The 27,534-nt window shown below is 61.4% G+C and overlaps 1 long non-coding RNA gene across 2 annotated transcripts in view; it reads left to right on the forward strand.

Annotated features, from left to right (window-relative positions):
* LOC109387631 (uncharacterized) overlaps positions 1 to 24,200 on the forward strand; it is a 41,117-nt gene extending 16,917 nt beyond the window's left edge. The window contains exons 2-5 of one of the 2 annotated variants that reach the window (XR_002125052.1): positions 10,957 to 11,029; positions 20,096 to 20,149; positions 20,575 to 20,783; positions 22,215 to 24,200. This is a non-coding gene — a long non-coding RNA (uncharacterized LOC109387631). The other variant, XR_002125051.1, reaches the window with a different exon arrangement.
* Positions 24,201 to 27,534: the final 3,334 nt, after the last annotated feature.

Consider the following 27,534-nt stretch of genomic DNA (forward strand, 5'->3'; position numbering starts at 1 on the left):
GGTTCTTCCCAGACTCCCAGCACGAGGACTCCCAGTCCTCTGGCCTGGAGTTCTTCTGCCCCAAGGGCAAGCCAGGATGTCCCGCCATCAGTCCCCTCCTGGGGGCCATGTTGTGCAGGTTCCGGGGTTCCCCAGGACCCATCTCTGGCTGGGTGGTTGTTATCCCAGGATCCGGGCTCTGTGGCTGGGCTGACGAGCCCGCAGGTACCCTGCTGGGGTGAGGGCTCCAGGCCTTTGTGTGCTGGCTGGGCCGTGGAGAGCGTGCATTGTGGCAGCCGGTGACGGCCATGCGGTCATCCCTGTGCTCAGTGTTCCCATGGCCAAAGCAAGGGAAATATCTGAAGTTGTAGGCCCAAGTAGTCTCAGAGCTCTGGGGACAGTTTGTCATTCACACACACTGGGAACAAAAACTTTTGGGAGATGCTGTAAAAACCCAAAACAGGCAAGACGATTTTTCAGTCGTTAGCGTTCTCAAGGTGGCCCTTCTGTGGGCCGAATCCAGAACCTCCCATGGTGCCGGGAGCCTGTGGTATAGACGGTGATCCTGGGGTTTTGCAGGTTCTTCACGTCGGGCTCATTGCAGGCACCATTCAGCATCTGATGGACGCTGCTGAACCCTGTTCCGTGGAGACACTAATCTCAGGGGCCTGTGGATGGGCCAGGAGCCAAGGGCCATCGATGCCTGCGGACAGCTGCTTCAAGGCTGGGGTCTCCCTCAGATGAGGGCAAAACGGAGGTGCCGTGTCCGGCCATGATCAGCTCATGTGAAACCAGCTGTTCTCAGGGTCCGCATCAGTCACCCGTGAGACCTCACTGTGGCACTCACGTCCCTGATCCCACGGGTTCCCTCGTCTCAGGGCCATTCAGTGCTCACTGGGTTCTCCGGGACACCTTTTGGAGAGGTTGGGAGCCCACTCTCGGCCGGCGCTGGCTGGGGCACAGGAGGAAACTGGCTGCTCCGTCCAGCGACCCTGTCCAGGCAGACCTTGTGGAGGCGGGGCCTTCAGCTGGAGGCCCAGATCCACGCAGAGATAACGCGGGGCCTGGGGCTGGGCCCAACCGGGGGAAGGCAGAAAGGTAACCTGGAGCACCCAGTGCTGCTAGTCCAAGGGCCCCGGGAATCCGGGGAACTTTCTGGAGTTGGTGGACCTGCGGCCACAGGCTTGCTCTGGCGTCCAGCCTCAGGCCTGCCACGTCCCAGGCAGGGCCCTGCTGCCAGGCGCAGCGCCGCCCCCCCACGCCAGCCCTGCACAGGCCACATCTGCTGCTGCAGCCACACCATAGCTCCGCCTCCCAGCACCGTCCCCATGGAAACCGTGGGGGGGGCCTCCTGCTGCATTTGGCCGCTGACTGGTTTCCATTAGAGCCAGCCTGCTTTCCTTGAGCCCATCCCCTGGAGTTCAAGGTTCCCCCAGGGGTTTCTTCACAAGTTTACTGAGCACCAGCCTTGTGTGCCAGGGGGTCCAACAGCCGGGGCCCTCCCACCCTGGCTGGCATTCCTCAGTGGAAGCGCCTGAGGGGCTTGCAGTCCCCTGCCCAGGTCCCCTAGGGCCGTGACTGCTGTGGGCCTTGGCAGGCTACAGGCTCAGACCCCAGCCTTTCCCACTCAGGACCAGCAGTTGCTGAGGATGGAACGTTGGACCTCAGTCAGGGGCCCCGGTTTCCCATACTGGCTGGGCCTGAGAGTCACGGCGGGCACTGCATAAGCCCCTCCCTCTCTCTGGGCCTCAGTTTATCCATCTGTAAAATGAGAGGTTTGAACTGTTTCTCCACCTCCTTGCAATAACAGAAAGAGAAAGACGGGGAGAATGAAACGGCAGTGATGCCGGCTCGTCTGGATTCTCAGTTCTGGGATTTTTGCTTGTTTTCAAAGAGGGTTTTTTTGTTTTGTTTTGTTTTGTTTCTTTGTAAGGGAAAGAGTCATGGAATTTGACCGGAGATGGTTGTTTGTGAGGCCGAGAGCCAGTTGGAGTCTGCGGACCCACCCGGCACGGGAAGGGCCGGCTCGGCTGTGGGCAGCCAGAGGCCTGGGCAGCTGTCTGTGCCTGCCAGGCTCCGCTTGGCATCTGTTGGGTGCCCAGTGACCTGGCTGTGAATGTGGTGAGCAGAGGCATGAAACGTGCCCGTGAAGGAATCCAGAGGGCTCTGGAAAGCTACCCGAGAGGTTTCCGGAGGTCAGACGTGTGGGCAGAAAATGAGACCTAGCTTTTAAAAAGCCCAGCTGGCTCACCCCCCGGGGAGACCGGGGGGCCGGCGAGAGGCCTGGGCAAGCACTGCTGCCCTGCTGACTTTGAAAAGCTCGCCCAGGGCTAGTCTGAGGCAGCAAGGCAGCCCCCAGACCCAGCCCGATGTCCTGGGGAGGTGTCAGCTCTCCCTCCTCCTTTTGGGACTCGGCAAGCGAGCTTCCCGGGAGTGATGGGTGACGACGCTGGTCCTTGGGGACTTTTTGCCCGACCTGCCAAATGGATGGTTTCACTCCTCCCATGAAAACTCAGCTCCCACTTGCTTATTGTGAAATGTCACAGATGTCATGATGCTCCCTCTCGGGAGCCCCTGCCAGTGCACCGGGGACACCAACTTACAGACAAGGGGTACAGTGTCGGAGGTGGCAGGCGTTCACAGCAGCGGGGGGTGACTCGCATGGTGGTTTGTGCAGGTAGCTTTCCTTCTGGGCCTCAGTGTCCTCACCTGTAAAGTGGGGTTATTACCTCTGAGGTGAGTGTGGGAACTACAATAGATGGGAGGTGGGGGCAGGACTGGATAAGTGGTAGGTGGTGGCATCAGAGCTGTGCCAGCCCCACTTCCCTCATCACAAATGGCGCAGGCTGTACCTCCCAGATTGCCAAAGGCCCACGGTGGGGCTCATGCTCTTCCCGCCAGGCCCCAGGGAAACTGGGGACAGCGTGACGTTTCTCGAGGTCACCTGGAAGGACTGCTGGAAGGCCTTGGGCAACGCCTGCTGGTTCCCTCTTCCTCGGTGGTGCTGCTTCTTAATCCTCTGGGCCAAGGGACCAAGTCCATCCCCCATTCATCGTGGGACCTGCCACCCTGCTCCAGGCCCCCTGGGTTTGCAACAGATACCAGGGGCTGGAGAAGCAGCTGAACGACACTGGGGACATTGCCACTGCATTTCAAAGGATGGGTGAGATGGCATTTTGATCCTGGTAGCCACCGCCTCCCCACACCCTAGCCCGCCCTCCCCAGTAGAGCTGGCTGAGGGAGTCCACTCCGAGGAGCGGGCAGCAGCGGCTGAGGTTGATTTAGACACGCGGGGAGACTGGGATAATGTAGGAATTGAAGGAAATTTCCCCAGGGAAAGGGGGAAGAGAAGAAAGAGGAGCTTAAGTGCCCAGATAATTACACAGCCTGGCGCGGTGATATATGGCAGGCAGGCAGGCTTCTCTGGCCGGCTCCACCGCCCCTCGCATCTCAGTCCCCTGCACCCTGGAGACCCGCTGGTGGGGGAGGCAGGGAGGTGGGCCACACCCAGACCATCCCCGTGTCCTGCCAGCTCTGCTGCCTTTTAGCACATCCCAACACCTCTGCCCCTCTGCCCTGCGCTCCATCGTGCCCACCCAGGGGTGTGTGATTGTAACACAGGCCTTTCTCTGCTTCCCAACCTGCGGGACTCCTACCTAGCTCCCAGCTGAAGTCCAGTCTCCCCTTCATGGAACCCCTGAGGTCCCGGACAGCCTGTCCTGCCCCCCTCCACAGCACCACCCTCCAGCTCTTCAGACAATGGAGCAGCATCACCTCCTCCTGGAAGCCCTCCCTGCTCTTCACCCACCCCCTGTCCTGCAGGCCTGTAACCCCCGAGCTGCGGCGATGAATTCATGCAGGCATCTATCCCTGGAGATGGAGCGCCTCAGGCAGAACAGGCCGAAGTCACCAGCCTGGCACAGGGCAGGCTCTTGGGGAACGTTTCATGAATGAACGAAACAGAATCCAGCAGCTGAAACGGGAGAAGATACAGCTGAGAAGGGCCTCCCTGTGCTTGGTGCTATGGCAGAAGCCGCCAAAGTTGCCATCGCCCTGAGTCGATGCTCCGGGAAACAAGCAGTTTATTTTCCTGCCTGCACCAAACACTGTCCCTGTTAGAACTAATCTGAGGGGCCCGTGAGACCACACCTCATCACAGATGGTGTGATGGCGCCCGGTGGACAACCCGAGCCCTGGCCACCTGCAGCCATGGAGGGAGGGTGTCCATCGGCGGGGTAACGCCGGGCTCAGGAAAGCCATGCTGGAATTTCAGTCGGGAAGATGAGCTCTGACCGTCGAAGGCTGTGGGGCCTTTTCTTCTCAGGTCACTAGGTGTGAAAGGCAGGGGACCCACTGGCCCATCAGATGTGGCCCATTCTGTTAATTTAGGTCAGATATTTGCAATTCACAGATTTCCCGCACGTGGAGCGGCTCACGGGAGTCCGACCGCTGGGCCCTCTCACCTCCCCTCCCTGACAGTGGCCTTCAGCCTGCCCAGCCCCTCCGTGGGGCCCACTGCACCCCTCATCTGCCCATCGTCCACCTTCGTGGGTCTGTGATGAACAAGGGTGTGGGCACCCAGCACCCTTCTGAGGGCCTGACATATTTGTCCTGCTGAGCCGGGTCTGAGGCAGCTTTCATTTGGCCTTTTAAACAATGTGTCTTGGGGGGATCACCCCTGACCAGTGGGCAGGGGCCCCGTTCTGTCATTGGCCTGCTATGAGATCTGGGGCCATTCCCTCCCCTGCTCTGAGCCTCAGTTTCCCCACCTGTCCCATAATCTCTTTGACCTCCACCGTTGATATTTGGTGGGTCCCTGGAAGGTTCTGAGGGACAGGCTTGGAGAGGCTACCTCAGGATGTGACTGCAGTCCTCCTGGGCTTTGACCCCATTCTGGGGGGTCTTCCAGGGGAAAGGGAAAGATTTATGTATAGAGATAGAGATATTTATCCTAACAACGCTTGTTACAATGTGACAGACCGGGAGCAGCCACCCCTTCTGGGGCCAAGCAGGTGTGACAGTTACCCCTTGGGGTGACACACCAGCACGGGAAGCTTCTAGGACAGGTCGAGGTGGTTCCTGGGAGGGAAGTCAGCTGCAAGCTGGCTCAGCTCAGGAGGATTAAAAGTGAATGCCGTCTCTTTCTCCTTTGCTCTGTTTTCCAAAACCTTGTTTAATGAGAGTCTATTCCTTTTAGAACGGGGGAAAGATCGTTTAAATTACAAAACCAACCATGTGGCCTGAGGGAAACTGACTCACCCAGATTATCACTGTGTGTTCTCCCCAAAAAGACAGACCTTTGTCAGGGGTGCAGGAGGTCATGATGGGGTGGGGACGCACCATTGACAGAGCACATTTTGGTTACTTCTGAGGAGCACAGGTGACCTGTGGGAAGGTGGGGGACGCTCTGGCGTTGAGTCACAGGGAGAGGCTGGCACAGCCTGTGATGGTGGCAGCTCAGTGGCTTTGGGCCAGAGCCCATCCTTAAGTCTCCACGCATGTTAAGTCTGATGTCTGGAAATAACACCTGAAAAAGAAAATGGGACTCCTCCGTTTTGTTGTTGCGGCAGAACCGGGGGCCCGTTGTTTTGCTGACATTGTTTGTGACACACCCGACTTAGCCGAGCCCAAGGTGGGTGTGCAAACAGACGTGCGTCTGGCAGTGGCTTGCTTTTCTGGAACTGACTCGGCAGTTAGCGTGGGGCTAGCAGCTGCCTCGTGTGAGAACCTACTGTGTGCTGGCCTCACGTTTGTTCATTATCTCCGACGTCAGCTTTGGACAGTGAGTGTAAATGGCTGCTTTTAAAGATACAAAACGGGGGTTCCTAGAGGCCAAGTTTCTGGAGGCCGCACAGCCCGGAGGAGTCTGTGAGACCTGTTTGGCTCTGGAGCCCAGGCTCCTCTCCGGGACTGGAAACTCTGCCACCAGATGCCGTGTCCTTGGGGACTTGAGCTCACCTGCACCCTGACCACACTCACTGCCGTGGTAGTTGTTGCCTCCCCAAGTCCCTACTGCAGTCATTTTGGCTCAAGTGGAATGGCAGAAATGGGGACACAGCCCTGGTTTGTGTGTCTGGCAAACTCAGGCCGGAGGAGATGGCCGCCCACAAGCCTGCTGGCTGACTCCTGGGCCCTCCCGACCTTGGGTGTCCGGCCTGGCATGACCCAGGGCCAGTCTCGGTCCTTCCCAGGCCATTCCCCATGACTCGGGGGTGTGCTCGGAGCACGGCTCATCGACACTGGCTCTTGCGGGGAGGATATTTCTCCTACAGTTGACCTTGGAGGGGGGCCATGTTTGATGCTGAAGACAAGTGTGGACAAGGCAGGGCTGAGCCTTCTGGGGTCTGTGTGCCTGTGGCTCTGGCCCTGCAGCTTGGCCAACATCGGGGTTCTGTGGGGAGCTCAGAGCCTCCTGCCCCAAAGCATGCCCTCAGCTGTGTCCACCCAAACCCCAGGCCCAGAACGGTCGGTCAGTTGTAAGACTAGAGGCTGAGATGGAGTTCCTCCAGGTACCAGGGCCCAGAGTATGTTCTCTCATGTCCTCGAAGCGCTCTGGGGGTGCCTGCGGTGGGTGCTGCCATCCAGTGAGCCCCACGGGCATGGCGTGCATCGTCTCTAATCTTCGCGTAATCCGAGGAGGTGGCATCACTGTCTCTGTGTCACAGGTGTGGAGACTGAGGCCCAGACAGGTGAGGGGGCTTGTCCAGGGTCACGGGGCAGAGCTGACATGGGAACCCAGCAGCCCTGGGCCACCCTACAGGTGGACACAGGAAAGTTCTAGGGAGCAGGGATACAGTGGGCAGGAGCGAGGTCTGGCAGACCCCACACCCAAACCTGCCTCGTGGCTTCTGGAACTTGGGGGTGCTAGTGCCCCAGAGGGACAACAAGTTGGAGTTCACTAGTGATCCTGAGACAGGCAGGGGCCCTGGCCACCCCTCACCCGGCTTTGGGAGGTTCCAGCAGCCCACAGGGGCAGTGACGCACGCTCAGAGTTTTAGGCTCCGAGGGCAAGTGACACAGTGTTTGTCTAACTCAGAACGCAGTGACTGGAAACAGAGAGTAAGTTGCCTGGGTGCCGTGTGCCAGATGGGGCCTCCCCTGTGTGGGACCCCAGCGGTCACCTGGCCTTGCTTCTCTGTGGCCACCACTGGGAGAGTGGGTGAAAGGACGTGGGAGCAGCTGAGTGCCCTGGAGGGAGGAAGGCGTTCTGCGCACGCCGCTCTGACGGAGGGGCGCCTGGCCGCAGAACGGCCCCTCGCGGCTGTCCTAGTGAGCTTTCCAGCTGTGGCCACGAGTGGCTTCTGTGTCTCTTGGGGTTTGAACCAAGGCCCGAGAGCCACACCTGCCTCTGCAGCTGGAGCTCCATTCACCCGTCAGGATAGAAATTCCACACCCTTCATGTGTCCAGAGCGGGCGTGGGGTGGCCTGCGGGGCTGCTCAGCGCCTCCTGGTTGTTCACTGCTGAAACGTGCGTGGCCTTGTCCTGTCCCACCTCCCCCAGCTCCCGTACCCTGGGAGCCTGTACTCTGACTCTCACATCAGCGAGCGTTACATTGAATAGGGCCATTTGCAAAAGAGCAGGACCTTAGCCGCAGAGTTGGGAGGTAGAGCGGTGTGCTGCCCGTGGCGGTGCCCCGCTGTGAGCCTGAGCTGAGCTGTGCTTGCGGTCCAGAGGGAAGAGTGGGTGCGTGCTCTGTTGGCTCCCTGTGCTCCAGTCTGTGGTCCTTTCTTGGGTCAGCCCAGGTGTGGCCAGTGAGGGCGTAGCAAGCAGGTGGGATTTCCTAACTAGGCCACGGGGTGGGGGCATCTTGTGAACCTTAGGCAGGTGGGCCCAGGGGTGTCCTCCAGCTCCAGTGCACCCCTGGGCCCCAAGGAGGGTGTATTTGGCCAATCCCACTGGTAGGAGAGGCGGGGAGGGTGACCTGGCCGTCCAGGCAAGAGCTGTGCAGCTCAGGGCAGTCCCTTCTCGGGGTGCTCCCTTCCAATAAACAGGACAGTGACATGCTCAAGGCCCTGTCCTATAGCTGGGGAAACAGAGGCTTAGAGAGGTGCCAGGCAGCGAGTGAAAGGGGCAGGTAGGAAGGAATAGAGCCCAGAGCTGCGCGACTAGGGGTCCTGAGCCTATGCCGCGAGAAGACAGGGCGCCTTGGGCTCCTAGGTTCCTGGCTCCATCTTCAAGGGGCTTGCTGCAGGCTTGACCAGCACGTCAGCGCCAGGGGTCCAAGCACATCCTTGGGAAGCCACCAGCAGGTCCCCTCCGGTCTCTGAGGGCCTTACGAGTCCCAGGAAACTGAGTGGCGGGGGCTGGAGACAGTGAGGAGAGGAATTGTGAGCTAATGTGGTGACTGGGTGACTCCTTGGCCTGGTGGGTGGCTCTCAGCTCTCGGCCTGTCCATCTAAGGGGACTAGGTGACAGGGACTAGGGATGGTTGCATCCCTAAGAAGACGGGGACAGCTGAGTTCTTGCTTCAGGGGTCCATGGGAGACATACGCCCTTGTCTGGGCATGCTTGGGAACATGGGTGAGCACATAGGGCGCGGGGAGGAGGGCATGGAAGGGACCAGCACCTGGGGACGTGGTGCCTGGCGTCTGCCCTCCTCCTGGTCACCCTCCTCATGCTCAGCTTGGGTAGAGGTTTGATAAAGGACGGGGCCTAGATTCCTCACGGCATCTGAGGTTCTGGCCAAGGCCCAGCAGAATTCCCAGCCGTGGCGTCGGACCTTCGTGGGGACATGCAGCATGTCATCACAATGAGCTATTACTGCTTTGCGCGTCTGTGCACCTGGGTGTGAGCCTGGGCGCGGAGCTCAGCGGGAGCAGGGGGGCCCAGCCTAGGAGCTGTCCTGGGCCGAATGCTGGCTCCTGGGCCTTTCCTCAGTTGGTCCTGGGGTGTGTCCTCTGTGGCTCATTCGGGGAGGACCCAAAGTCATGTCTGCACCTTCCAAGTCCCAGATATCAGGCGTTCCAAGAGTGAGGGCAAAGAGCAAAGGATGCCCTGGCCTGCTGTGTGCCCCTCTTCCTACTGGGTCCCACCACCTGTCCTATGGCCCGATGATGCTCACTTACATCCTGGAAGCAGATGGACTCAGGGAGGGTCTGGACGCTGGGTCATTGGCTTGGAGTCCTGAGTAAGCTCTGAGCCATTGCCCCCTGCAGCCGTGCAACGCGGTAGGCATGCACAGCCCCCCCACAGCTCCTGTGAGCCATCTCACTTGATGACTCAGCAAGCTCCTTCGGTACCCCGAGCCTCAGTTTACCTGTCCACAGGACTAGGGTGGGCATTTTTCCCCATAGAGTTTTGGGGAAGCACAGTGAACCCCGGAATGCCTGTGGCTTCAGTGAGAGGGCCCAGGGGGCAGGACACAGTTGGCACCCAAGAAGGGGAGGGGGTTTATAATTCCCTGGAAGATAGAAAACCGCCCAGGTGTGTGTCCCACCCTGGCATCTCCTGGCTTCCTGTCTCGGCTGCAGCTCAGCGGGTCCAGTTCCATCCATCTGTCATGTCGGGTTGACGTGTGCTGGGTGTTGAGATGAGAGGGTGGGTCGAGGCAGAGCTGGTCCTGCCCATGCGGCATGGAAGCTGGTGAGCAGCCTCAGCTCCGAGCAGCCAGGCCTTTTGTTGGCAGCATCTCCGAGGCAGCCAGGAGGGCCTCAGCACCTCAGGATCCTAGGCCTACTGTGGTCAACCTCACAGCCTTGGGTGGGTGGCCTGGCCAGCAAGGACAGTGCTGGAGAGGGCCGAGTGGGGAGAGGTGACACTCTGAGGCCTCCAGGTCTGGGTTCTCTTCCCCTAGAATAGTGCCTCGATACCCATGCTTGGCCAGGGGACAGCCACTGCCCGCTCTGAGGGCTCGTGGGCGTGCCCACACCACAGCGACTGGATCAAACCCCAGGTTCCTGGTTCCTCAGGCCTTCACTCTGTGGTCTTGGGGAAGCCACGGCCCCTCGCTGGGATTGTTGGGTCATTGGCAAAAGGGCATCTGAACCTCCTGCCTCCCTCCCGGGCACCAATAAGAGCAGAAGAGGGAAACCCAAACCGGCCAAGAAGTGGGGGTCTGGCCTGGGGTCAGTCCTAACCCACCACTTGCAAAGATGAAACCTACACACATGGCCTTCACCGAGCACAGGGGCAGAGAGGGGACCAAGGTGTTATGTATTGTTTATGTCCTGCCACGTTAAAAACAATGTACATATATGTACATATGTATATGTGTATATGTGTAGCAGTTTAGAGCAATATGGGTGATGCAGAAGGATAAAAATAAGCAGCTGAGAAAATTGGGGCATAGGGAAAATCCAAGGTAGGCCTAGAAGAAGCCGTGTCACATAGAAGCCTCCCACTTGCTCATGGTGACTTGTAAATTCAGCTCTGAACTTCCTAGTAGCCAAAGCAAAGAGGGAAAGAATATCCCTCACAGGAAGTGATGTTTAGGGAGTGCTGTCTTCAGCACTGATGCTGAGAGAGAGCTACCAGGTGCTGATACTCTGGGATGTGTCAACGCCCCTGATGAGGCTGGAGAGAGGAAGGAATCTCCCTCCGCACAGCTGTGTTCCTCTCATCATTGTGAACGGCTCACAGTTTCATGTGATGCTCCCCAACCCTAAAAACCTAGGCTGAGAGAGGGGCAGTGAGGGCCTCCAGGCACCCATCAGGCCTGCCGAGCCTGACTTTGAACTTTCATCTCTCTGGCCCCCAAATCCACATCCTTGTAGCCACACCTGCCAGCTGCTGCCCTTTGGAGAGGGGTGACCCCAGAAAATAGGGGTGTTTCAGCCCCAGTGTTTTGGGCACAAAGTCACATAGGCCCAGTGGCTTCCTGGCCTCAGGGTCTCCTGAGAGGCCCTGGGTGGCCCCCGAGCTGTGCCCGGCCTCACAGGCAGAGTGGGCCAGAGCTGACAGTACTCATGTGGGACGTGCACCTCCCACACACCAGGGCTCCTTCCTGAGACTTAACCAGCATCTCTCTTCCCTTTCAGGTGTCACCCCTTCTTCCTGGCCACCGTATTCCCCAGGTGAAGCCTGAAGCTTAGATGACTGCACCACCCTCAGGTCAGTGCAGTGTTTTGAATGTTGAAAGTCGGGACTACCCACCCACTCCTTCCGGGTACCACCCTAGGCTGGGCATGGCTGAAATGGGGCACTCACACACCGGTACCACGCACTGTGCACACCCATGCACGGCGCCACGGCCTCTGGAGGACCGAGGCGCGGGCAGGCACTTCTCGCACATTTGCGTGGGCTCAGTGCCCCCCTCTTTCTGCAGCCGAGGGACCAGGGTCTGCAAGCAGCCAGGGGTTTGCCCGAGGCTCACCCCAGGAAGCCAGAGTCAGGACCGCCTTTCCAGCTCCCTGCTGCAAGGAGCCAGCCATCTCGGCGTGTCCGTGGTGGGAGGGCCTGGGCCGAGGGCTGGTTTGGGTCAGCACAGGCTGTTCATGGTGTCTCAGAGTCGAGCAGAGCTCAGGGGCTCTCAGCAGGTGAGAAGGTCCTGGCCTGCCAGTCCCCATCATGGCTGCCTTGTGGCCCGGACGGGGGCCCATAGTTCCCAGGCTCCCCTGCCCAAACCCCGCTCTCCCACACCCACAGAGCAGACTGTCAGGCCCACTTGGCTGATTCAAGCCTCCTGGGGAGTCTGTGGGGCCAGACAGATGTCAGCCCCCTCCCCTGTGTTGCCATGGCCAGGGGCAGGCCCGTCTCCCAGGTCTGTGTGGAGAGGGACCCCAGGTGCTGCGCCTGGGCCCAGGACCCCTCTGCCATCGGGGCCTTGCGTGGTCAGAGGTCCAGCTTGCGGTCCAGGCTCTGCAGACACTGCCACGGGGCTTTTGTGTCTGCACACAGGGCCTGCACCAACCGGTGCCCGAGGGTGGGGTGGGACCCCAGTGGGGAGAAAGGGGTCCCCAGGGGACGTCGAGGGGGGCGATAATGGAGAAAGGGGAAGAACAGAGTAGAGGCTGAGTGAAAGCTGGGCGGCGCCCTGGGTAGAAAGGAGCACAGAGTGGGGCCACCAGGAAACTGCTGGGCTGCGGCTGAGGAGACGGTGTGCGGGTGCGGCCGCCCCAGGCGTCCGACGGGGCCTGCGGGGCTCTGCCCAAGGCCAGCTGGTCCAGCTGCTTTCCTGGGCACCCACTGACATCCCCCTAACCTGGCACGGGCGGCCTCCAGAGTCCAAATGAAACCCAGGCCCTTAGAGAGATGTGTCCCTCACACAGGCTGAGTCGCCAGAATGTATACTTGGGTCCTGACCCGCAAACCCTGACAGGCAGGAGGCCACGGGGGCGTGTTCCCCAGGAGGAGGTGGTCCCAGCGGAGGCAGGCTCCCTGGCCAGTGATGGGGGCCATGCACAGTGGCTGATGATATGCAGGGTTTGCAGGGAGAGCCACCCCTCCTTCGTGTGACACAGCCTCATGCAGCCCCAGGGCCACCAGCAAGGTGGGCTTGTCATGTCTACTCTGTTCATCCAGAAATGGAGGCTGGGGGCAGGAGTAACCCAGCTCCGGCCTTGCCTCTGGCCCGGGAGGGTCGTTGGGTTAATTGGAGGCTCTTCAGGGTGCCAGCTTGGGCTGGGGGCATGTTGAAGGTTTAGGGGCACAGTGACTCGCTCCGCAGGGTTTGGTTTTGATTGAAATTGCTCTCCTTGAAATCTGTGGTGCTTCCAGACTCGGCCCAGGATGGGGGCGATCTCGGCCGGGGCGGCTCCCTCGGCCTCCTCCCAGTCCCTGGGGCCTCACCCACACTCAGGGCAGACAGGAACCCCGTGGCCCCACTCAAGACCCAGTGCCAGCTGGTCTCTGCGGGCATCGGCCCATCCTCCCCGGCACTCTGGGTTCCTGTGTGGAGCGGCCGCCCTATCCTTCAGGAGTTGGCGCGGATGTGGGGTCATGGGAAACTGAGGCTTAGGGCATCGGGCCTGGCACCCCACAGCTGAGCCACACTGACAAGCCACGGCTGCCAGCTCCCAGGCTGACCGGTGTCTGGCGCCCACAGCCAAGGAGGGGCAGGAATTTGTTCTAATACCAAATATCCAGATACCCTCTGTTTACCCAGACAGAAAAAAAGTTAAGGCCTTAAAAATACCTTGTTTTGGATCTTTTGGTCCCAGTGAAAATATTGACAAACTACGGAACCATGGGCTTCGTCCAGCGCTTAGCTGTTGGCTCTGAGCAGCTCTCTGAGTGGGACAGATTAACCCTGAACCATGAGGAGGGATGTGACAAGCAAACCCTTTGAGGATAGGGTGCAAGGACGGCCTACCCTGCAAGCGTCACCTGAAGGAAGTGACTTTTCAATTCAGTTCACTTTCGTTGAACACTTCCTGTTACTGTGCCAGGCCCTGAGCCGGACGCCATCACTCATCGTGACAGCCCTGCTGGGTGGGTGTCTTTCAGTGCCTCTCCCCTGCAGAGGCTGAGGCTCAGGGAGGCCAAGGGGTCAGCCTCAGGCCACCAAGCTGGCCAGCAGTAGAGCAAGGGCCTGGCCCCAACCTGCCAGAAAGGAGTGTGGGGTCTCCCCAGGGTGCCAGGTCTCCCCGAGACAGGTGGGAGCGGGGTCTGTGAAGGGGGGGGGGACAGGGCCTTCAGCTCAGGCCTTCTTTAGAAGGGTGCCCTGGGGCTTCTGCCTCTGCTGCCCGGGGTGTCCTGTCCTGGGCTCAGCCGGACACTTGGCCTCCGACATTTCCCTGGTTGGAGGTCTTGTTTCCCAGTTATTCCTGAGCCGAAAGCTCAGCCGTGTCCAACTCTAGGCAGAGAGAGAGCAGGTTCGCACCCTGTCCAGTGGCCTGACACCCCTGCTCCATCAGGCTCAGGTCTGAACTGCCCTGCTCCAAGAACACCGTGCCCACCCAGCCTGGCCAGCCCTGGGGGATTGGGGAGCCCGAAGGCCTTGGCGACTCATTGAGGAAGGAAAAGGGAAGGTCTCAGATGTGGGGCTTGCTGGGGTCTCCCGGTATAGAGGGGTCTGGCCCTTCCTAGTGGCTGCGTGACATCGTGGATAAACCGAGACATCTCTGGGTGTCTGTTCCCTTATCCCCAAAACACTAGGGAGAGGGATGATGCCTACCCTGGCTGTGTAACTGTAGGGAAGTAACTTACCCTCTCTGTGCTTGTTCCTTCCCTGGAGATCAGGTTTGAATGGGGACTGACTGAGCCACCCGGCAGTCAAGGTGTCTGCACACGCCGTTTCTGATGAGGACTGTGTGCCTAGGATGTGGTACGCGTGCTTACAGCAATATTGAGCAAACGGGGATTTGAACCCAGGGCCCTGCAGCTGTGAGGCGTGCTCCTCCCCAGTGGGCCCCCTGTGGGAGACTCCCAAGGAGAGGCTGCTCCCGGGAGGGGTCCTTGGTGAGGACTGCTGTTTGTTCACGCCTGGGGAATTGTCAGGACAACTGTGGTTACACAAGTGACGGGGACAGTGGCACCTGCTCTCCATGCCGTGCTGTCTCCAGGGAAGCTCCCACCTGCAGAAAAGGCCGGAGGCCTCTCTCCTAATTCCATTCTTGGTTCATGACACAGGCTCTGGATGGCCTGTCCCCACCAGAGCGCGAGGCCCAGGTGGTACCCCAGGTGACCCAGTGCCCTTCAGGGCTCCTGCTGCCTTCGCAGCCAGGGCTGGTGCACGGTGACCGCTGGGCCTCAGCCGACCTGTCTGTGAGGTGGGATGGGGCTCGGCACCGGGTTGGAAATGGTGGCTGGCGACCCTCAGCCCCCAGAATGAGATTTAGTAAAGACGTGTGGAAGTGGCGGGCAGGGCACAGTTAGGAAGACCCAGGCACTCACTGTGTGCCCGCTGTCTGCCAGGCTCTGCTCTGCAGAGGCTTCCGGTCCAGCGGGTGTTTGCTGGGGCAGCAGGGCCTGTGCCTCTTGTCCAGAGGCGGCAGGAGAGGCCTCCCCAGAGAGGGACAGGAGGAGGGGCGGATGGTCACCAAATAGGGTAGGAGCCACGCGCTTCAAGAGCCGGCCGGTGTTGGTGTGGCCAGCCTGTGGGGCCGGAGCTACAGGAGGTCGAGGGGCGTGTGGCAGAGCCTCCTGCAGCAGGTCCTCCTGGTGCCCGCTGGCATTGGGCAGGAAGGAGCTACCTGGACCACGGGGGTGGCGTGTGCTGGGCCATCCCGAGAGTGCAAGTCAGCCTCTCAGGCCGCCTGGCTGGAGGCTGCTCCACCCTCAGGCCAACGAGGACGACCTTCTGCGGGTCTGGGGCAAAGTGGGGGCTTCCGTCCAGAAGGGGCCGAGGCCCCTGCTGTCCCCCCCGCCCGGCAGTCACTGCCCTGTAAGGTGGGAAACTGGGAAAGCGGCGGGGCCACTGCCCTGGGCAGCGCTGGTCCCAGCACCACCCAGAGCCCCTCGAGGAGGGTGCCCGGGCCTTTGGCACCCCAGGGCGGCCGGGAGCTTGGGCAGGAGGGAGGTTCCGGAAAGGGCCCTGCCTGCCCCTGTCCCCCTGGCCAGGCCCCCAGGCCTCAGCGCAGGCAGGAGTCCGCTTCCGGACTGGACGTTGCTGCCGCTCCGGGGCGCATCCCCCTCGGGCTGCCGGCTTCCTTTGTCCGCCGAGGCCTCCACAAAATGGCCGCCACAGCCCTCCGCCATTTTGTGCCAGCGGCGGGCAGGAGGGAGGCCGGAGGGGGAGGCCGCAGGGAGACCACTGCACCCGCCTGCCCTGGGGGCCTGGCCGGAGCCCAGCGCCGCCCCGCCCGCGCCCGGCCTTGGCCAGGCCGCCCTGGACTTGGCACCGGCCGACATCCTGGCAGGACGGTCGGGAGCGCCGGCCCCTCACTCAGCGCCGCCCGGCCTCGCGCCAAGCGGACGGAGATGCTGCAGACCAGAGCCCGGAGGAGCTGTAATTAAAGCCATGCTCCTTGGCAGCCTCGGGCCGGTGCGGACAGCTCTCGCAGTGACGCCAGCCCGAGTGGGGGTGGCCCGCTGGACACTGTGCACAGGGCCGGGCCTGTCTCCGGCCGCCCTGGGGACGACACAGCACCCTCCGCCCTCCACCGGGCCCCTCGCCTGCCCTGGACCTGGCTGGGGAGCCTCGGGCTTCTGGTGTGGACGTGGGTACCATGTGTCCTCAGGAAGCGGGCAGGGGCTTCCTGGAGGAGGCAGGTGCCACCGTCTGGCAGAGCTGCCCCTGGGCCAGCTGAGGTCCTGCTCCTGATGCGTGCCCAGCGGGAGCCAGCTTGCTTCGGTGGCAGCCTCAGCGGCCAAGGTTGCACCTGGACGTCTGCGATGTCTTGGCAGCCAGGGGCTGGAGAGTGGTGCTGAGTCGACGACACTGTGCCATGCACTGCAGGACAGTGACCTCCACCAGCCTCAGTTGGGTAGATGGGTGTGGCATGCCCACCTACAGCACCCCGCTGGGAGGTCCTCAAAGGGCAGCTCCTGGAAAAAGTTCACAGCAACCTCCACGTGGGGAAGTAGTGGCTGGCGCTGGACAGAAGCGGGTGCATTTGAAAGGACTGACACCATGTTCCTGGCAGCGTGGGGTGGCGCCTGGCTGACGGGGGCAGCTGCACCCTGCTCTCTCTCTGCCCGGGAGAGGCTGTGGGTAGAAAGCACGCGGATGGCAGGGCGCACAGTAGGGCTGCAGAGCCAGGCTGCCTTTCGCAGGCACCTGTGGCCCAGCCAAGCCCTCCAGACTGGGAAGGTGCCGGTGGTGGCCCCAGCCCCCCCCCCTTTTGTGGTTCTCGGAGAGCACATTCCGTGGCCATGAAGTGAGGTTTGCTCACGCTCTCCCCACCCCCAAAGACTGTGGGACGCACAGTCCAGCACCCGGTGTCTCACATGCCAGGCCAAGCCCAGAGCCTCCTGGGCACAAGGAGCACCCGGCTTTCATGGCAGAAATGTGCATCCCCAGAGGGAGCTGTGTTCAGGTCGGCTGTGACGATGGAGTTTCACGCAGCATTTTTAATGATGATGTCCCCCCACCCCCCGCCAAACCCTTGCCTTGTGACCGAGACTGCGGCTTGAATCGAGAATATTTTCAGATAAATACACGCCTTTGAGGTTAAAACTATTGCTTAATGGTTAAACGCCAGCCGGAGCCGCCCACAGGATTAGAGAGGGCTCTGCGTTCTTGCCTTTCCCTTTGGACGCCAAGCAAACCACGAACTTAGCCCTGGGGTGTGAAGAAAGCTTCCTCTGCTGGTGCTCCTCCCCGGGCACAGACGGCACCCTCAGGTCCTCCCTGACAGCCCAGGCCCCACTTTGCAGAGTAGGCAGCTGAGGCCAAGGGTCTGAATAACTTGCCCAAGGCCCATTGCTGGTTGGCCAGAGCAGAGGTCAGAACCATGGCCTGGCAGTCCCCAGAGCCAGCCACCCCCCTCTCCCCGTGTCCGTGTCCCCCACGGACACAGGTGTGTCTTCAGGCCTGGGCTGCTAGGGCCCCCAGCTCCTCTCAGATGCTACCCTTGTGAACTTCCAAACTCGCGCCCCTGAGGGCAGTGACGCCGGCGTCCACTGTGTACCTGGCCCTGCTCTGGCAAAGGGGCGCCTGCCCCGGGGAGCAGACATGCCCCCACACCTGCCACCTTCCACCCAAGAGCTTGGAGGTCTCTGAGATGGGAAAGCAGGGAGCCAGGGTGAAGCATAGACTCCCGACGTTGGGAGACCCCGACTCGGAGCACGTGGGCGTCTGTCTCCAGGGAGCTGCCAACAAGAGGTCACCTTGGGGCCCTGAGAAGGAAGGAGGGCCTGGGTCTGTCCCTAACCCACAGGGCTGGGCCCCGGGCAGGGGTTAGGGGCTCCTGTCGGAACGCACTAACTGCTTCCCTGCCGTCGTGGCCTGGAGGTGTGCAGGGCCCCGCGAAGAACCTGGCATCAGAGAAATCCAGGTTCTGGTTCTGGCTTTGCCCCTGTGCCCTCAAGTCGTGGTCTTGGGGGCGGTGAGGCCGCTGGGTCCTGCACTCTGCCGCCTGTTGGATCCTGAGGTGACAGGAAAAGTAAGTAGCCCTGATCCGTCCTGTCTTGAAGTTTGATGTTTTTATATCATTCGCATTAATTTATTTTTTTAATCTCACACACTAAATTACTTGTCTCAATGCTGAGTTTTGGCACCCCATAAATTGGGTGCCTGTCTGGCCTCCCTGCGTACTGGCCCTGCCCTGCGTGCACTGGGAGCACCGCCCTGTCCTGGCCCGTCGATCACACGCTGTCCAGTGTGCACATCTTGTTAACTTCGCAGCCGTGTTTGTGGGGAGACCCGCCCCCCGGATGCCAACCCCCACGTTTTTCCCAGACTCCATTGTTGGCACGGCTTGCTGAGCAGAAACACTGGCTGCTTTATGGGGAGAAACCTAATCGGGGCAATGGGGGGGGCAGCTGTGGGGGGGCTCCAGCTCCAGGTGGCCCCAAGCCAAGCCCGAGGTGACTTCGGGGTGACACCGTCTGCCTGCTTCGTTCGCTCCAGACATCCGCCTGGCTCTGAAAGGGCCACCTGCCCATCAAGGCCTCCTTCCCGTACACCTGTCCCCTCGGGACTGGCTCCTCCCACCCTGGCCTGCCCAGTGCCCTGTGGGCAGACACTGCGGGACCAGGGCAGGACCGGCAGTGGCAGCTGGCAGATGGCAGGGCGACTGCTGACTGCTCACTCCTGGCAGCACTGCTGGGGGCCCGTCATGTTGCATGCCTGACCCTGCCACCAGCTCGCCTCCAGGCTGGCTGGGCGGTCCCTTTTATCTGTCTCAGGACCCCTGCCATCCCCCCAGAAAAGGGGAGGTCTCTGCTGCCCTCCCCGAGGCCTGAGGCCCTTGGTCACTCCTAGGACTATAGGGCAGGTGGGCCCAGCAGGTCGTCCCCCTGACACAGAATTGGGGCCTTTTCCCCCATGAACTAGTCACAGACACAGAAATGTCAATCCTACTCCCCCCACCCCAAACCCCAGGTTTTTGGCTAAAGAGAGTGCTGCGTTCTGTGCAAGCCCTCCCTTGGTGGGAGCGAAGCCCGAGTAGGGGTCCTGCTGGGGGTCACGGTATCTGCTTCCTGGTTACCTGGGGAGACCGGAAGTGGGCTGTGAGTGGGCAGGGGCCGCCCCAGGTCCTCCGTGGAGAGAGGACTGCCACCACTGTCACGGGCGCCGCTCGTACCAGCCACACCACTTGCTACCGGCCTGGGAGTTCCAGGCTGATCCCCAAGCTGGGCAGAGCTGGGATTCGCCTTGGGGCCCCCAAGGCCCCTGGTGGGCAGCAGAGAGGGACACCTGTGGGGGTGGAACTCTCGTGGGTGAAGAACAGGAACCTGTGGGCAGGTGCTCCCGACAGGACAGGCAGGGCAGAGGCCTGGAGGCGGGCAGGGCTGGCACACCCGGTGAGGCCGAGGACTGTCAGGGAAGCTGCCTGGGGTGTTTTCCGCTCTGGGAGGCTGAAGTGGGGAGCCAGGGCCAGGTGGGGGCGCAGTGGTTGGCGCCAGTCAGGACTGGACAGACCCAAGTGGTCTGGCTCCCAATTCTATCGTCTGGGACCCAGCCTCAGGGGCCCTCCAGCTGGTCAGCACTCTGGCTCTGTCCTTGTCTCACACCGATGTCCCTTCCCTCGGGGACTGGCCTTGCTGGCTTCCCCTCGTGTCATCCCAGGAGAAATGGGCCGGAACTGATGGGACTGCAGTCGATGGACCAAGCTCGACTGAGGCCGTGGCCGGTCCCAGAGCCCCTTCCCTGGGTTTCTGTCCTTGGGAGGACCCGGGCCTCAGTCACCATGGGACCAGGACGCTCAGCCTCTCTGGAGCTCTCTCTGTGAAGTGGGGTTTCAGCTCCTCCCCTCAGGTCACTCTCACTGCCAGGCGTACAGGAGGGCAGCGCCTGGATTCTCCGGGCCCCAGAGCGTCGGCACAAGCCCGGCGTGGCGCTGGCACCAGCATGGAAATGTTGGCGGCCCTGCCCATTCAAGGACCAGGCCTGGGTCTTGGTCATCTCTGACTTGGCATCGTCCAGCGCAGGGTGGCCACAGAGGCCGTTCCCTAGGCCCTTGGATGGGGTGTGTGCCCAGACGCCAGGCCTTGGTAAGACAGGCTGGGCTGAAATGCAGGACCCGTGGGAGGTGGCAGGGCAGGTACAGGGAGGAAGCACAGAGCAGAGCGCTCGCGTGGCTGGTCTCTTGCAAGCCTGATGTTTTTCACTTTTTTCTGAAACCCAAACAGGTCGGGAAGCAGCGCTAAGATGGAAGTTCCTGTCCAAGGCTGGCCCTCGTCACGGTGAGCTGGGCACCTCACCACCTGCCACACTTCCCAGCCCAGCCTGAGCCCACAGGAGTCCATGGCCTCAGTCACCCTGCAGGAGACAGGCTGGCTGGTCTCCTATCCCTGGTCCCATTGTGGGGGCACACCCACTCCTGCTGAATGCCCAGCTGACTCACAGGATGGCATGGGTGACAGCTGGCACCACTGCTCACCCCTCCTACCAGCCTTGCTCTGGGAAGTGGGGAGCCATGGAAGACCTTCTGCCTTATGATGGGGGGAGGCGGGGGAGGTGGTCAGAGCTGTGTCGCTTCCGCTCCAGGCCCAGCCGTCAGGCATGGACGTCCATAGATGGGACCTGATGGCCCCACTTCCAAACCTTGGCCCGAGCTGTGTCCTCCAGCTGAAGCTGTGTCTCTCCTGGTCCTCCTGCCTCTCTCTAGCACCTGTCCCCAGCTGACACAGCTCATTTACGCACGGTGCACCTGTGACGTAACCTTCGACCTGCTGGTCCCTGAAGGTTCCTTACAGAGTGGGAGCGCTCGGCCCCTCCTCCTCCATCCTGGCGCTCAGGCAGGTGTGCCTGAGGGAGCCCTCGCGTGCCTCTGTGATACACGCAGGCCGCCTGCCACCGACCCGAGATGCCACACGGGTGAGTCTGGCTTGGAACAAGAAGAAAAGCCAAACGAGGGGAGCTGTCACATCTGTTTCTCCTAGGCCGGGCTGGGCGCCTGGGGAGGGGCCTTGTGGAGATGGCCAGGGTGGACCAGGGGGTGTGTCTCTGTCTCCCCGGCTCTTCACCCCATGGAGCCCAACCCGGGGAGCGGCCCGCTGTGCAGTCAGTGGCTCCCAGCTGCGTCCTGGGTCCTCCTGGGGTTGAAGCCGGTCCCAGGGGAGCGCAGCTGGTGCAAGCACAGGGTGGCGGCTGGGCGGGATGGCCTGACTGCTGCTCCGATGCCCTGGGGTGGCTGCGTCCCCCCCACATCTCAGGGGCGAAATCAGGCCCGTGAGGAGATGAGGCGTGCCCAGAGAAGTGCAGTGAGGACACGAGCCTGGCGCCACAGCCAGCTCCACCTGCTGGGCTGGCCTGTCCCATGCCACCCTCAGCCTGCCAGGGCCAGCGGTCAGAACCAGGTGCTCCCTGTAGACTGAGGGCCTTGGGGTCTCGGAAACTAAGTCAGGAGCCCAGAGGGTGCATTCAAGGTGCCCCCTGGAGTCGCTCTGAGACTTTGGGGTGAGCCCTGGGCTGGGTCCTTGGCCCCAGTTTCCTCCCTGATGATGAGGCTCACAGCAGCCAGTCATCCCCAGGGCAGCTGGGCAGTGCTGGACGCCCTCAACAAACGAGCCAGAACCTTCCTGCTGGGACCATTCACCATTGTGGAGGGTCAGAGGAAGACCCTGGCCACTCTCCCCGCAGCCCCCGCCCTGGAGCCTGGCTGGCTTTGCCTGAGGAGTCCTGTGTGCCAGGCGAGCAGTCCAGATGGAGGCAGGCAGACAGGACCCCGGGACCCCCCCCCCGTGCACATTTCCTTCTGGGGTCTGGAGGGAACACGGGGTGCCCTTGAGCACAGGCCAGCCAGGTCCTGGGCAGGGGGCTGGGCTGCTTTGGAGCACTCCTGTCCCCCAGGTGACTACACCTCAGTTTACTGCTCTGAGTGGACAGTGCCAGGCATGGGCCCTGACACGCTGGTTGCTGGCTAAGGGTCCCCGGACTGACTTTCTGCCCCTCGGGGGGAAGAGGGCACAGCGCCTGGCACTCAGGGGTCATTCAGGCAGCAGCAGCTGCCCTGCTTGTTGGGACTGGGCACGAGACTTCCTTCTGTGGCAGTGGGCGAGGCCAAGCCTGGGGGAGCCCCAGAGTCACCGTTACCCCCCATCCCTACATGGGGCCAGGGACCCCACCAGTCTGAGCCTGTTTTCTCACTGCAAAATGGAATCAGTGATCTGAGCTTCACCGGGCCTGTGCGGATGAAATGGCACAGGCCAGCCCGGTGCCTGCCTGGAGGGGGCGGCCTGCTAGGAAGGGGCACGGAAGAGGCTTGGGGTATCAAGAGAGCTCAGAGCTCTGGCATCATTTCCCTAGGAAGAAAGTGGAATGTTCTAACCTCTGCTCGGCCACCCATCAGCTGTGTGACCCTGTGAAGGTTGTGCTACCCTTGGGCATTAGCCTCCTCGTCTTGAAGGTAGGTTGGCAGTGGTCCTCGCCTCCCTAGCTTTTCCCCAGGCTTCTCCAGGAAGGTGGTGGCCATGGTGGTAGCAGTGCCCTCGGAGGTGTGAGCCTGCCTCAGGGACGGGCACTGCGCTCTGTGTCCCTCGAGGGTCTGTAGTTCTGGCCCAGCTGCCCCTGGGGAGCCAGGTTCCCTTTGGGAAGGAAAACAATATCCTGGGGCCTTTCCCAAAGTAGGGACAGCTAGGTCACCCTGGATGGCGGGCTCAGACCAACCAGAGCTCGTGGGGTGGGAGGCCTGCCTGTCCCGTGGGTGGAGGGACCAGGCCTGAGGCCACAGGTACGTTGGGGCAGCAGGGCGCCGGGTGGGCTGTGCTGCCAGATGGTGCAGGCGGCCAGGTGCACACTCACCGTGCCTTTGTGATACATTGGCCTCCAGCGAGGGACAGCCTTCCTCCCAGTGTCACCAGTGCAGAAGTCCCATGGGGCAATTATGGCCACTCCTGTCCAGATGGGAGTGGTCCAGTCGCCTGAATCAGTGTCCCAAAAGCCACACTGCACGTTGTCTCCTGTCTCCCCTCCCTTCTGCCCGCCTCCCTTTTTCCCTCTGGTTGGTGGTTTTCTCCTGGGGCCTCCTCTACTGTGGGGCCAGAATCCAGGTGCCCTCAGCACCCGTGTGCCTGGCCCCCAGCCCACGCCCCATAGCTCTCCTCCTCCCCCTCCAGGAGGTGCCTCCGAGGCTGCGAGTGCATCTTGGTGCCAAGACTGACGGCCCTTTGGGGTGAGGTAGTAGGTTGTATAGTTTGGGGCTCTGCCCTGCTATGGGATAACTATACAATCTACTGTCTTTCCTGAAGTGGCTGTAATAGCGACGGTGGACAGCATCCAGGACCCTGGCTGGGGAGGGGCACGGGGTGGGGCACAGTGGCTGCCATGTGGTAAGTCTGAAAGGCCTAGGTTCCACTTGCTGTGTCACCTGGGGCAGGTCCCCGGACCTCTCTGGGACTCAGTTTCCTCACCTATAAAATGGGGGCAAATGAGGATTAAAGGCGATACTGGGCAAGTGTCCAGAGCAGGCTAAGGCTCAGAGTTCACCTTCCTTCTCCCGACCCTGCACTGAGAGCCGGTGAACCCACGGGACAGTTTGTGCAGCCTGTCCCCGCTCCCTGCCCCACGTCAGGCCCAGGGCGGCCCCAAGTCTAGTATGCCCTGATTTGCACCACTGTGGCCAGCACTGGGCACCAGGAGGAGGAAGGGGGCAGCAGAGACTTGGCTGGGGTTGCAGGGCAGCACCCCAGGGAGACCCAGGGGGCCTGCCTTGGTCAGCACACCCCCCGACGTCTGCCCCAGCCTGCCCAGCCCAGCATCAGGCCTCCGGTCAGTGGCGGCACCTCTGCCCGCCCAGGACAGAGGGAAGTCAAGGCTCCCTTCCTGGTTGCTGGCCTTTCCCAAACAGGATGAGAGGGGCATCTTCTGAGCACACCACGGTCCTCGGGCACAAGCTCGCCTCTCCCCTGCCCCCGCCCCCCGGCCAGCGGCCGGTAGATGGTGTGGGCTGCACTGTCCATGGGGAAACCGAGGCTCTGCCTGCACGTCCGTCCTGCCCTGCGCCTGCCCAGCCCCCCTGCGCAGTTCTGGCGGCCATGGCCCACTGGGCAGGGGCCGGGGCTGGCGTGGGGCAGCGGCGTGGACGGCAGGCCCTTCCACACCCGGGGCGCCGACGGGGTGAGGTAGTAGGTTGTGTGGTTTCAGGGCAGTGATGTCGCCCCCTCAGAAGATAACTATACAACCTACTGCCTTCCCTGAGGAGCCCAGCGACACGTCCCCACAGGAGGGCCTGACCCACGCTCGCAGATGGGGGGCTGCAGCGCGTACTCGATCTCAATAAAAGCTGTTCTGACGAGAATCTGGAATTGGCCCTGTTCATTCTAGAAGCCCAGGGGCTGGGATGGAGGGCTTGCACTTGTTATCAGCGCTGGGGGCGCATCTGCCGGGGGAGGGGACGTGTGTGTGGCCTGACCAGGGAGCCATGTCCAGGCTATTGGGGGTCACCAGGCTTGCCCGTTTCGCTCCTGGCCCACCCATCCCAACAGCCTTCAAGCCCTTCAGGGGGTTCAGTCTTGGACCCTGGACCCCAGCTCACCCTCCGCCCCACTCATGCCCCCTTTGAGCACAGGGCCAGGGACCCCAGGCCCCAGAGGCATCACTTAGCCCCCAGCCTGGTGGAGAGGCCCCCATGGGGCAGCCCCCTTGCAGGTGACATGGGCCCCAGTCAGCAGCTCCTAGCGTGACCCGGGGCCTGGCCCCCGAGGCCATCCCAGAGACCAGAAGTCGCCGTGTTCCCGTGCATCGTCCCCTCCAATTCGGGGTGGCCCTTACTTTGGGTGTCCATCCTTGGGCCGACTGTCATCCAGATGTTCACCCACGTTTCTCCTGGAGACCTTGGGCCCTCATGGTGGCGACTGCAATGGGTCTGGCCCCATGATCTCAGCGTGGTGTTAAAAGAACCCATCCATGCCTGACCCAGCACCCGGGAGCACCCCTCGGGTCTGTACCCTGCCCCCATGCCCATGGTGCCTGGCACAGACCCTGATAAGGTACCACCTTCCCCAGATGGGCCAACCCACCAAGTCACCCCACTGCCCCCTGCAAAAGACAACTGCAGGCTGGCGCTTGCCAACCTCGTGGACACACAGAACTGGACTACCGCAGTCCCTAAGTGCTCCCAGCCTGACAGGAGATCAGGAGACACAAACAGCCCTCAAACAATGATCTGGAACAGGGGACCAAAGGAGGCCCCTCACCCAGCCAGGGGTCTGGAGGGGCCCCACGAGGAGGGGCCAGCTGAGCTGGGCACCTCTTGGCCACGTGCACAGGAGCCTGAGGCCTTGTCTGGGACCTCCTCCCAGCGCTCGGGCCCCTCCCACCATGGTGAACGTCCCCAAGCCACCGTCTTGGCCCCAGCCCCCATCCTGAGCCTCCTGGCTGCCTGCCCAGCAGGTTCTGTAGGCCTCGCCAGCCCCTCGCCCACACATCCATACCTATTCTCACCATTGGCCTACTTGCCTTTGGGGTGTTGCTGCTACACGGTGCTCAGGGGCTCTGGGAGTCCAGAGCAGGGCCCCAAGAGGCAGGGACAGCTTTCCAAATCAAGGGCCATCTGAGCTGGGTCTCGATGGCTGTATAGGAGTTTGCAGCTGGAGACACAGCGGAGAGGCTGTCCCAGTGGAGCTCCGATCACCTCACTTGTCCTCTGGGGCCAGGGTGGGGGACGAACTTGGGCACTGTCCATCTCCCCTTCCTCACCCTGTGGTCAGCTGCAGCCTGTCCACGTCTGTCTCCTGAACATGTCCATCCCTCGCCTCTCTCCATCCCAGCTTACCACCAGGCCTCAGAGCCTGTGGGAGCAGCCCCTCTGCCCTCCTGGGCACCCGGCGCCCCTGTGCTGGTAGTCCTGCCATCACACCTGTGCACACGCTCACCTGGACCCTTTCCTGCCCCTTCCTACTTGTCATGGCTGACACACAGCCCCGTCCTCAGATCACAGCTCAGGCACTGCCTTTGACCTCATGTCTGTCTGAGCCGACTGTGACTGCGAACACCCTGAGGAGTGGGTCCAACCTTTCCTCCTGGCACCTCCTCTGTGCCCGGCCTTGCAGTCAGAGCAGGTCCTGCCCTACAGAGCTCATGGCCTGGTGGGGAGCAGCCAGGGACACACAGCAGCCACCTATTGATTGTGGTTAGCACCATAGCACGGATAGCCCAGGGCTGGGAGAGCTTTGAGGAGCCCTGGACCCAGCCCTGCAGTCAGAGGCGGCTTCCTGGAGGAGGTGACACCTGGCGAACCCTATGTCTCTCACTGCTTTCCAGCCAACCAACTTCCAGCCTCTCCTCTGCCAACTGGCCACCTCTAGAGATGGGGGTGTTGGAACCCGCTCAAGAGTGGGCCTCAGGGGCGTAGGGGGCAGGGGCTACCCACCATATGGTCATCAGCAACATGTAGAAGCAGTTTACTCCTGAAAGAAACTGGACAGAGAAGTCAGTATGGGCAAAACTGCTGGTTTTTGCCCCTCACTCAGCTCTGGGAGGCCCCATGGGGTGGTGGGAAGGGCCCCAGCTTCTAGGGCAAAAGTCAAGGGCAGTTGCTGCACTCACCAAGCCTCAATTTCCCCATCCCATTTTGTAGGGTGCTGTGAGAGCTTAGCTCTGGGTGGGGCTCAGGATGGAAACGTGAGAAAGGCCGGGGAGCCGGTGGACCGGTGGACCGGACCTGAGCCCTGATCCACAGCTGGGCGCCTGGCACCACCTACTGCCAGGTAGGGAGTGGCTCTTGAGCCTGGTGGAGCACAGGCTGGGCCCCCCCCTCCCCCACCCGAGGAGACAGCTCCTCCAGACAGCTCTCCATGCAGGGGACTGCTGTCAGGGATGTGGGTGCGTAAAGGCTCAGCTCACCTCCGCGGGGGAGAGCCAGGGAGGGGCCAGGACCTTGGAGGTGGCCCCTGTGTCCCAAGGCATGCAGGAGCCTGGCCTTAGAGGACACCTTCCAGCCAAGGCACACTGTGTCTGCGGGAGAGAGGCCTACATGTCCCTGTCCCTCCTGGGAGGTGACTCATTAGAGACTCGAAAGGCTTCTTGGGTGTCCAGAGTGGGCCGTTTGAGAGGCCCAAAGGCCCTAAGGCTCACAGGGCCACCTCTGACCTTGGACCCCTCAGGAGGGATGGCCAAGCCAGTCCAGCATTTAGACTCTACAGCCCAAGAGCTGAACCAGGGGCCACGTGACGCCAAGGGACAGGGCTGTTACCCAGAGCCAGGACTAGGGTGAGGTGGCAAAGGCCAGTATCTCAGGGGCCCTGACTCTCGGGGTCATGTGACAGGGCTGGCCTGTCCCTCAGCACGGTGGGCACAAGGCCGAGGCCCCAATATGGTCAGGGGCCCATAAGCTCTTCCATTTCAATTCCTTTGAAAATCCATTTGAACACAATATTGAATATAGGTAGTGATGAATATATATGTAACATACTATATACAGTGAATCATACAGTAACAAATAGTACGTAATACATGACGTCTGAAATAATGAATCCAGCCTGGATTATATTCGTCTTTATCCCACCCAAGCATAAAATACGTTGTGTAATCTGTTTTATGGAAGGACCCGAGGGGGTCGGCCTGGACCCCACCTGCAAGCACAGCCACCTTCCAGCCACCCTGCTGCTCCAAAAGGTGTGCCCCTCCT

Source organism: Hipposideros armiger, unplaced genomic scaffold (genome assembly GCF_001890085.2).
Source record: "Hipposideros armiger isolate ML-2016 unplaced genomic scaffold, ASM189008v1 scaffold_164, whole genome shotgun sequence".
Lineage (NCBI taxonomy): Eukaryota > Metazoa > Chordata > Mammalia > Chiroptera > Hipposideridae > Hipposideros > Hipposideros armiger.